At 43.9% G+C, this 10,295-nt stretch overlaps 1 protein-coding gene across 3 annotated transcripts in view; it reads left to right on the top strand.

The window, feature by feature from the left end:
* Positions 1-9,304: 9,304 nt before the first annotated feature.
* tnrc6c2 (trinucleotide repeat containing adaptor 6C2) overlaps positions 9,305-10,295 on the top strand; it is a 58,027-nt gene continuing 57,036 nt past the window's right edge. For all 3 annotated transcript variants that reach the window (XM_059339716.1, XM_059339699.1, XM_059339708.1), the window contains exon 1: positions 9,305-10,112. The gene's annotated coding sequence lies outside the window, so the exon portion shown is untranslated. The remainder of the gene's footprint in view (positions 10,113-10,295) is intronic.

Genomic DNA, 10,295 nt, shown 5'->3' with positions numbered 1-10,295 from the left:
AAGGTAATTCCAGCCAGGTCCTACTTCACACCTTCACTTTGTCTTTTGCTGCTCCTGCCCTCCCTCCTCCTCCTCCACTGCCTCCCCCCTCCCCTTTGCATGTCTCCCTCTCTCCATCTATCTTTCTGTCACTCACCCTCTCTCTCTCTCTCTCTCTCTCCCTCTCTCCTGGTGCAAGGTGATGGAGGCGGGTGTGTGTGGGTCTCAGAGAGCACGCCTCAGGGATTATACAGCCGGCTCGCATGAAAGATTCATGATGCTCGGGAGTGTGTGTGTGTGTGTATGTGTGTCCCTCACACTCAGGCACTGACTGGAAAAAGGGAACAGGGAGAGACAGAGAGAAAAGGAAAGGGGGGTTTTGGGGTGTACAGAGTGTGAGACAAATTGACGGTGCACAGCAGGGCTAACTCTCCAGGCTGCGATTATACTACTTGCTTCTTTGCACACACTTTCAAGCGCCATCTTGGTTTGGCTGGCCTTAGAGAAATGACCATTTGCAAAAGTTTGAAACACAAATGTATCAGAAAAAGGAGACACCTGATCCGAAGTGGACCGGCTGTGGCTCAGTTGGTAGAGTGGCCGCCTACCGATCGGATGGTTGGTGGTTCGATCCCTCACCATGGCAGCCTACATGTCAAAGTATCCTTGAGCAAAAAACTGAACCCCAAATTGCTCCCGATGCTGCGTTCATCGATGTGTGAATGAATTCCCAATGGTGGCAGGTGGCACCGTTTAGGGTAGCCTCTGCCACCTGTATGAATGTGTGAGTGAATGGGTGATTGAGTGCAGTCTGTATGTAAAGCTAGAAAAGCAATATATAAGTGCAGGTCCATTTACCATTTACCAATGATAATTACACCTGATCAAAATGTGGAAATCTATCTGAATTGAAGAGTGACAGGCACTTCTGCCAGAGCAAATAAAACATGAGCTTGACAAATTTGACTGGCTTCAAGGCTATTCTTCTACCAAGTTTCCTAAAAATCAAGCCAGAAGTTTTTCTCTAATCTGCTGGCAAACAGGCAAACAAACAAACAGAAACAAAAACATAACCTCTTTGGCTGAAGTTATAATAAACCGACCTATTTAAATCCAACCATGAGTTACTTTTCATATAACTTAGTGGGTGTTCAGACTCAAAATAGCACTGGGATGGATAAGAATTGCAAGAGGCTGTGTTGGTGTGGGCGTATTGCTACAGGTACTGGTGAGATAACACTTTTAAGAAGTTGAGTTTGAGCGATACGTCCAAGAGTTTTAATACTTACCACAGCGTTTTATTATTCGATGTAACAAGAAGCAACTACCACAGAACACTTGCCTGAGCCCTGTGCATCGGCACCCCCACTGTGCCAACTCACTGACATAAATGAGGAGGCTGTTTTTTAATATGCAGTAATGTTGGTCTGGATACAGCTTAATAAGCAGAGAAACACAGACAAATACACATGCTCTGTGTTGCTCTTTGTAAATAGCTTGTGCTGTCAATTACTGTTCACAAACCTGTTCCCATACTGCGTGTAGTGCAGACACATGCACGCATTTAATTGACGGTGATGTGCAGGAGATGGCCAAGTTCAGTGTCAACAAAAGCACAGTCAGTGTGATGCTGCAGCAAAAATAATAATTTCTTAACAGTTTTGAAATCGGTTTGTATTCAGGAAAGGTTGTAGGTCTCCAGTACACAAGTCTAATAACTAATGCTTGGCACACAGAAAACTCTTCCCCTGTCCTTATGTCCTCTCTCTCTCTGTCTCTCTCTCTCTATGTAACTCCATTCTTGCCAGGTCCATGCCAGGAAAGACCGGCTGGCACAATAAGTAGCACTTGCTGCAAGTTTCCCAGCCAGAGGAAGTGTGTCATTGCCAAGTATCTATTGGTGTAGGACAACTCTATTCATGTGCCTTCACCTTGGCAGTCTGTCTGTGAACAGAGGGAGGGGTGGAAGAGTGTTTGTGGTTTTGTGTGTGTGTATAATGTGTATGTGTTTATCTAAACCTCACTGGGTGCTCTAATAGCCCCTTGCAGGCCTGCCCCCCCCCTTCTCTCTCCAGCATCTTCAAACACATTACATTATTGCCGCTTTTGATTGCATTTCAGATTAGAGAGTGCCAGTGGAAAAGAGAGCAAAAGAGTCAGATAGACACGGATAGAGAAAGAGATGGATGAGGATGAGAGATATGGAACGTAGGAAGAGAGGAAGGGCAGATGAAGGGGAGGAACGGACAGACAGACAGACAGATAGAGAGGATGTGAGAGAGGGTTTAAATGAGAGACAGACGGAGAGAAAAAGGGGAAACAGAAGAAAAAAAACAGAGAGGAAGAGCCTCTGGGGGAGCGTATTATACGGCCGTTACCCCCCTCTGGTGCAGTAGCGAATGGGAGAGGCTGAGTACCCACTATTGCAGTGACCTTGGAGGTCAGTTGGAGGAAAGCAGCATTAATCAAACTGACGCCCAGGCTGAGGCAGATGATAGCAGGCAGCTATGCTCACAACAACCCCCCCCCCCACACACACACACACACACACACTAACCCGCACATCAGCACCAGCATCCCCTCTACCACATTTATTTGCATTCTTCCTCTGCCTTGTAATATTTCTCTTTTTGTGCTTTCCACACATTACCCTCTTCCCTTTTTTCCCTTTCTCTCCATTTCTCTCCTCTTTTTTCCATCATCCATCTCCCTCCTCCCTCCCCTTTGCATGCCCTGAACCCTCCCTGGATCTCTGGCTACAAACAGTGAATTAACCCATCTCCACCCTGTGTTAATGGACTTCTAAATATCAGCCCTTGCCTGTGGATATGCCACCAACATTTACATTGGATGTGGGATTGAGTTAGTTGCCTTCTGGCCAGACGCAGACATGTAGATATCGATTTGCTTGTTTTGCTCTCTGCGTTGGTGCATATTTTGTGGAAATGGCTTGTGGGGAGTCAGATAGTGATGTTTGTTTAAATGTATGTGTGCATGTAATGAATGTGCAGAGGTATGAGGGGGGGGGGGGCAGTGGCAGACCTCTGATATTGGCCTATTCAGGTAGCCTTTATCATGTCCTTTCCTTAATGTCAAATACACATGTAAATACAGAAGCAGTCATTATTGGCACAGCATTGCCAATTTTAACCCAACAGTCAGGTGTAAAGAATGTATTTATTTTCTGTAATAATGAAAAGTTTTTGGAAAAATGAGTAGAAAGACTAGATTGCAAAGAGAATGCGTCCACTGTGAAGGCCAGTGGTGCATTCACATGCTCCTCAGATTCCCAAATCTTCCCGAATTGGGAAGTTGTCCTTCCGACTTCTGTGTGTCATGATGTGCAAACAAAAAGATGCAACAAAGAAGATGTGTTATATTTTATTGCTCAGGATGTAGAAAACAACACATTGAGGTTTTCAGTATTTGCTGTATACAATGGACATAGGCCCCCCCTTTGGTTTGTGGTCTCTGGTTCTGAGGCCTCAAGATTGGTATTTTGACCATCACCTTTTGGTGTTTCGTCATCACCAGCTTGCTTTTTGTAACCAGCAAAATTAACAGAAAATGTTTACTGAGGCAATAAACTAAGTCAGAAGTAGGGTCATTTTCTTCTATACAGTCAGATTTAGAAGGAATACAGTTTTAAAGCACTTCCGTATTGGCTACATTATTTTGGTTTGGCGGTCGCCACTTTGGTGAGCCATAAAACAGGATTGGGAACTAATTTTCCAATTATTCCTGACACCACATGACTGCAGTACAAAAGCCCTATGTCACAATGTTGAAGAAAGCTGAAATGAATTTGTGTATCCACGCTGTGGGTCAGATCCGCTTCAAAATTGAATGGGTTCTTCCTTAACCAATGCTACACCCTTCCACCAAGTTTCATGAAAATCAGACCATCAGTTTGATCGGAATCCTGCTGACAGACAGACCAACAGACAAAGATAACAGCACTGAAAACATAACCTCCTTGGCAGAGGTAACAATTACTTTTGGCTCGTAGCAAAGTTTCTACAATTTGGGATCCACACAGCTACAATAGGACTTCCCTGACCCAAATTTACAGCTCTAACCCTCCACCATCCCCACCATGTAAAGCCAGCTAGCCAGCCGGTGAAAAATAAAGTCAACAAGCCAGTGTGTACATGTGGTAGTTCTGTGTGTCAGTCAATACAAACCAATCGATACACCCAGGGCCCTGGCTGAATCAGGTGTGTGAGAGACTGTGTGTGTTTGGGTTGGGGGTTGGGGGTGGTTATAGGAGGCTGGGTTTATCCGTGACGGCTCGTCCGCACTGATGATAGTATTGATCTGGTGAAGATCATCTGAAGGTCAGGATATGTTGTCTCTGTTTGGACCGCCTTGATCTTAATACACTGTCTGTCCTTTCACTGCCGGTATATAGCAGCATATACGACTTAATTTCTAATAGAAACATCAATAACAGCGGACAGATATATAAGTCTAAGATAAGATGGACAATGTGTTTGCATCAGTGTTATGAATGAGTAGAATAATGGCGTTGGCATTATTATAATCACTTTCTATGGTGAACAGTGGACCAGTGCAGAAAAGTGAATCCTGTGATGTTAGCATTTTTTGACTGACACTTCTACTATGTTCCCTCTCTGTGGGTCATTATCATCATTTCAAAATGATGAAACAGAAACTAGGCTTGTTAGCACTTAATTATTCATTTGAATCCATAAAGGCAATCAATTAAGCTTAAGTGTGCAATAAATCTGATTAACCAGTCAGTTCCCAAAACACCATAAAATCCACGCAGGTCTTATACCCTGGTAATGAGTTTGCAAGTAGGGAGGGGGAAGGGGCTAATAAGTGAGGGTGCTCACCCACAAACACACACACACACACACACGCACACACACACAAACCCCTGGTTTACAAACCACTATTGTGCTCTTTTTTTCCCTTTTTTTTTCGGGTGATAATTTGACGTATTAGCAATTGGGGATGAAAGATAAGCAGGGCTTAATGTATGCTAATATTAAGGTCTGCAGCTTGTAACAAAATAAAGCAAGGTCATCAGGAAAAGGCGCACTTGTAATTAATAGATGAATTCATTACAAAAACAATGACTCAGTTCAAAAACACTCATTAACAAGATAAGGCATTGGAAATGAAAATAGAAACATTAATGTGTTGACAATGAGAGCGACTACATTCAACCTTGAGATGCTGTTAATGCAGTGTGTCTGTGCGTTTGATTGGGCGAATCTGCCGGCCTCTTTTCCGCCACCGCTGTATCATTCCTCATTATTCTCTGACACACTCGCTCGCTGCCTCTCTGCCTTCCTCCCTCTCTTCCAGCCTCTTTCTATCCCTCTCTCCCTCCCTCCATCCCTCTCTCTCTCTCGCTGGCCTTTACCTGCTCGCTCGCCTCAGGGGAAATTACCACAGCTCAGAAATGCTGTCCTACTGCACTGCAACGCTCCGCTCTGCCCTGCCTCCCTCCCTCCACCCATACAGCACACATATGGACACACACAAATACACACACCGCACTGACATGCACTCTCACACACGCCTGCATGCACACAAAACACCCCCACATACACACAGAGGCTACATAACCCATTCCCCACCCCTTGCATTTCTCCTTTAGCAGCCGCTGCATAGACTGTGTCTTCTTACTATTGTCCTCCCCCCGTAATGTATTGTGAGCTATACAGAGGCACAGCTTTATATGGAGGATAATTCTGTTGCCAAGGTCTTCAATGTATTTGTACGCAGTATTCATGTTTGTATGTACATACGTATGCATGTGTGTTTCAGAGCAGTGGAGCATGAGTGTGTATATATTTCCCCACCTAATGGCTTTTATGTGTTGGACCCCTTCCGTTCAGGGTAATTCACTCTTTAGTCTTAATGAAAGTTAATGAAAAGGATCCCTCCTCCTCTTATGGACTACTATGCCTTCAGCTACTTGCAGTCTGTCTTATCTCTCAATGCAACGCTGCAGACCTTGGAGATGAGCAATGAGCAACTCAGCAGGCTTTTACCACTCTTCACTATTATCTAATGGATAGGCACTTCAATCACATCGCTAATCAGAGTGAGAAAAACTCACAATGAATGTTTCAGCTCCATCACACAGCGACTACTTGCAAATCTTTGCCTTGAAGTATAGCAGGAATGGGAGACTCGCTGCACAACATTCTGCTTTTATGTGCAGTTAGGAGATGGTTTAATTTGGCTCCTTCCTCTGTCAGAATTATCATCATGACGGTCCTTTTGCATATGTCAAGTCATGCCTTTGGAAATGTCACTTTGAGCGAAGCAGCAGTAGCTCGCCGTCTGCATTTTGATTACTCACATGCATAAAGTCCAGACTGTGGAGGGGGGATTCAGTATTCATAATCAATACCAAAATACTGACACCCCCCAACTCATCAGTCATTCTGTATCGCACAGCAAACTATGAATGTCTTCTTCTCGAATGCAGTGTCAGGGGAATGAGGATTTAAACCGAGATCTGCTTTTGGATTCAGCGCTGTCATGAAATGTCTGGCTACCCCTCAGATCATGTTTGTCTAGTTAATTCCACAAGATTAAATGTTAAGCATTTGGATAGGGGCTTTGTATTTAGGAATAAGGAAAAAAATAGCTTTTGAGCTCTAAAAATGCATTTGATGATCCAATAAATTCCCCAGCTCTGTCATAAACTATGGAATATGTTTTGACTTCTGAAGCAAAAATTCAGCCTGTTGGGATTCTTTTTATGTAATTTGTCTGGTGACGCATCTGCCTTTTATGAATGTGCGCGATTATTAATGTTTCTAGATGGAGTTACTTTCTCTCATGGGAAACATGTTTAAATGATAAAATGTAGCCACAGAGCACATGCATTAAATATGTATGCAGCCACCTAACACACAAAGTGGTGATGTGAGGGTGAAGTGAGTGTGTGTATGGTATGCATTAGAATCTGCGGTTTGGTGTATGCACATGCATTCTTGTGTGAATTTGTGCATGTGTGCGTGTGAGTCTGGCAGACTCCGGCGGCAGGCTTGAAATTAAAACCTTATGCGGAACGCGGCTCATGATTAGACCGGAATTAAAACAAAAAGCAGAAGAGCGCACTGAGAGAAAAAAAAGGAGAGAGGAGAATAAGAGAATGGTGAGAGCAAGAGGAGGAAATATGTATTGTCTGAGAGGGGAAGCGATTGCCACTGCTGCAGTCCTACAGCTTGCGTCTGGGCTGTTTCCTATCAGAATGTCAGGCGGACGTTTCCCATTGGCTCGCTTCTGTCAGCAGTCTGCTTAAATGTGAAAGCAATTGTGGAAACTGGTGAAGTCAAAGAAACATCTCAGAGTAGCTGGAGAGTGGAAGTGCAGAAGAAAGGCTGTGCACTCACTTACACATGCTCTCCATGTATTTTTTCTTCTCAGCAACATTAACACACCTGAGTAGTTCTCCCCTTTGATGGCTAAGATCATGTCAGACTGCTATCATTTCATGTCTCGGTTGTCCTTTGTGATGCACAGATTCCTATCTCCATCTTTGATAACTCATGTGGGTCTACATGAAGGAGATTTAGCCTGAGGTACAACTAGATACTTCCGTTTGTAAATCGCTGAATTGATGCTTCATTTGATTCTGAGGCAAAATGTTTACATGGGACACAATTAATTCAGGTGGCATGAATGAGCAGCAAATATCTGCATACAGTTTAATAGTCTGTGATCTGCAGCGAACTACATATCCCTTCAGGCGTTTCTGAAGGCATTCCCCTCTCCTCTCACCTCTCTTAACCCTGAGTATGGAACATCTGCTTTCCCCATTCAGTTGGAGCTTGCTATTTTAATAGCTCTGGGCATCTTGCCGTGTAAAGGGGGGGAGTTTTGGCCGGGGCCCCTGGCTTTCTCATTTGCAGTCTCTCCCAGTGATGTATAGGAGCCCAGAGCTTTGCTGAGAGAGTTCTCACTGGTCAGCCTTCCCCTTTGTGGACTGCAGCCTTGACCTGTTCCCACCTCACAGTGTGTGTGTGTGTGTGTGTGTGTGTGTGTGTGTGTGTGTGTGTGTGCCTGTGTGTGTTTGTCTGTGCATGGAGCAGTAATTTCCATGAGAAAGGAGTGCAGAGAATGGACAGGGGCCACGTTTTCTTTTTTTTTCCTGAGACGGCTGCAGACGTGGTTCAGAGGGCACAAGGGCGACCTCATCCATCATGTCGTGAATAGCCTGGAATTATCGCCCCATGTTTCTGTACACCATGTGATCAAGAGATTCTTGACAAAGGTCATCTTGGGTAGAGAAACTTGGGCTGGGCCCTTTACGAGACATTTGATTCCGCTAAATAAAGTTCATGATGTAAGTTCTAAATTGCTTCTAGACCTTTACGACTCATCGGTTTCTGTGTCTCTTGCACTATTTTGGTCGTGAGTAACCAGGGTTTTGGAATACAAGTAGCAGGATTACGTATTTAAAATACAAAATATGACAGCGCGGACTGTACTGTCCTATAGTCACAGTTTAAAGTGATGCTATTCTGAATACAGTTACTGTCTTTAGAAATAGATTAGGCCTAATTCAGCCAAAAAGTTTGTTTGTCTGATTGCCTGATGGCCTGATTTTCACGATACTTAGTGGAAAAGTGTAGCATGGGCCAAGTGGGAACACATTATATTTGGGAGCTCATTCAAATCACAGAGCAGATTCACTTAATATTTTTTGCTTTGTGAGATGCATTCAGTGCCCTTCTAGTTAGTTTTTGCGTTATTTGCTCTAAAATTCATATGAAGCACATATTTCTCATTAAAAAAAAAATTAAATGGCAGAGGAGACGCACTGCTAGGACAGTTGGGAATGTGTTTCTGGCATGGACATATAAGACCCAGACAAGTGAGAATTGACAAGACAATTGTGAAGTAACTTAAAAGATGTTATAAATAACATTTTAGGGTGTGTGTTCAGTAATCTATAGTGGAATATTTTAAAAGTAACTCTCCCAACACTGAGTCACATGAAGTATAGGCTAGTATCTTATTTCTGTGTAAGAAGTAAGTCACTAAGCGCTGGTGGTGAAGAGTAAGTATTTTAAGGTAATTTCTATCTTTATAATATGATCCTCCAAAGATCCATAACAGAGTCGCATTTGTTTCTTTTCTAAACTCACAGTGTTGGCTGCATGCTTCAGAAATTACCTTGGAAATACGAGCTGCCTGCATGTCCATCCTCTGTGGCCGCTTGGAGGTTTGGCGAGCGGAGGCAGGGGGCGGGCTGGAGGGCGGCGGGCGGAGTTGGCGTCCTCTGTTTTGGTTGGTCGGGAGTGACGTCTCTGGAGCCACTTCCTGGTCTGTCTGCTCTCTGGAAGGAGGAGAGCCGACTGCAGTGTTGTTAGTTTGAACAAAATGGCTGCGAGACCACTGTCAACGAGAGCTCACTGAACGCCTACCATGACTGTCCGCTCCGCTGTCTGGATCCACACAGAATGTATTTCCCCGGAGTCGTTTCTCACTTTGCATTCGCGGTAGCCAGCCCGTCGCTAGTCGTCCAGCTGGCGACCTAAACAAAAACATTTCTTTTTGCACTTTAAAACAAGTTGGCTGGCTGGCTGGCTGACGGCCGTCGGCTTGCTCTTCTACGCGAGAATTAATCGGCGATTTTTAACGAAAAACTGCCTGATTTCTCCGGTTTGAAAAACCTCGCAACGGTCGACGACTTACAACGTCTACCAGCTGACGTCAGCTTGCGTTATTTAGCTGCTTTTAAAAGTCATTTTATTCGTTTTTTTTTTGTTTTTGTTGTTAGTGGTGCTTCCCCTCCCCGCCCCCCGTTATATTGTGACGTTTTAACAAACTGTTTTTTGGCGAGTGTAATTTCACGGCATATTTTATTTTATTTGTTGCTGAAAGCATACATTACCGTATTTGCTGTGTGTATATCTGGCTGAGTAGCCGTTGTTTACCTCGGTATTTTGTCACCAAGCTGCTCCAGCAGCAGTCGGCTTATCTGCCAAGTCTGACTTTAATTGCGACTGAATCTCTGCTCCATCTCTTTACGGGTAACTTTTTTAGAAAAGACATTGGAGAATGCTTTTCTGCATATTTTTTCTGCCATGCACCGACTCTTCACTGAAAGCTGCCAAAGCTGTGGTTAACGCAAGGTAAGATTCAAACCAATAGCGGTTTTCTGGTGTGATAAATGGATGAATGTTGATTGCTGATGAGTGTTTGATAGTGGAAAGTGGACAGAAGCTTGCTGCACTGGCAAATAAATAAGCAAAAAAAACATCTATATCACAACATTATTTCCATGATTCTGCCCGGTTACAACTACGATGTTAAGT

This window comes from Centropristis striata, chromosome 1, assembly GCF_030273125.1.
Source record: "Centropristis striata isolate RG_2023a ecotype Rhode Island chromosome 1, C.striata_1.0, whole genome shotgun sequence".
Lineage (NCBI taxonomy): Eukaryota > Metazoa > Chordata > Actinopteri > Perciformes > Serranidae > Centropristis > Centropristis striata.
The sequence above is the reverse complement of the archived record's forward strand: the minus strand, read 5'-3'. Positions and strand labels throughout refer to the sequence as shown.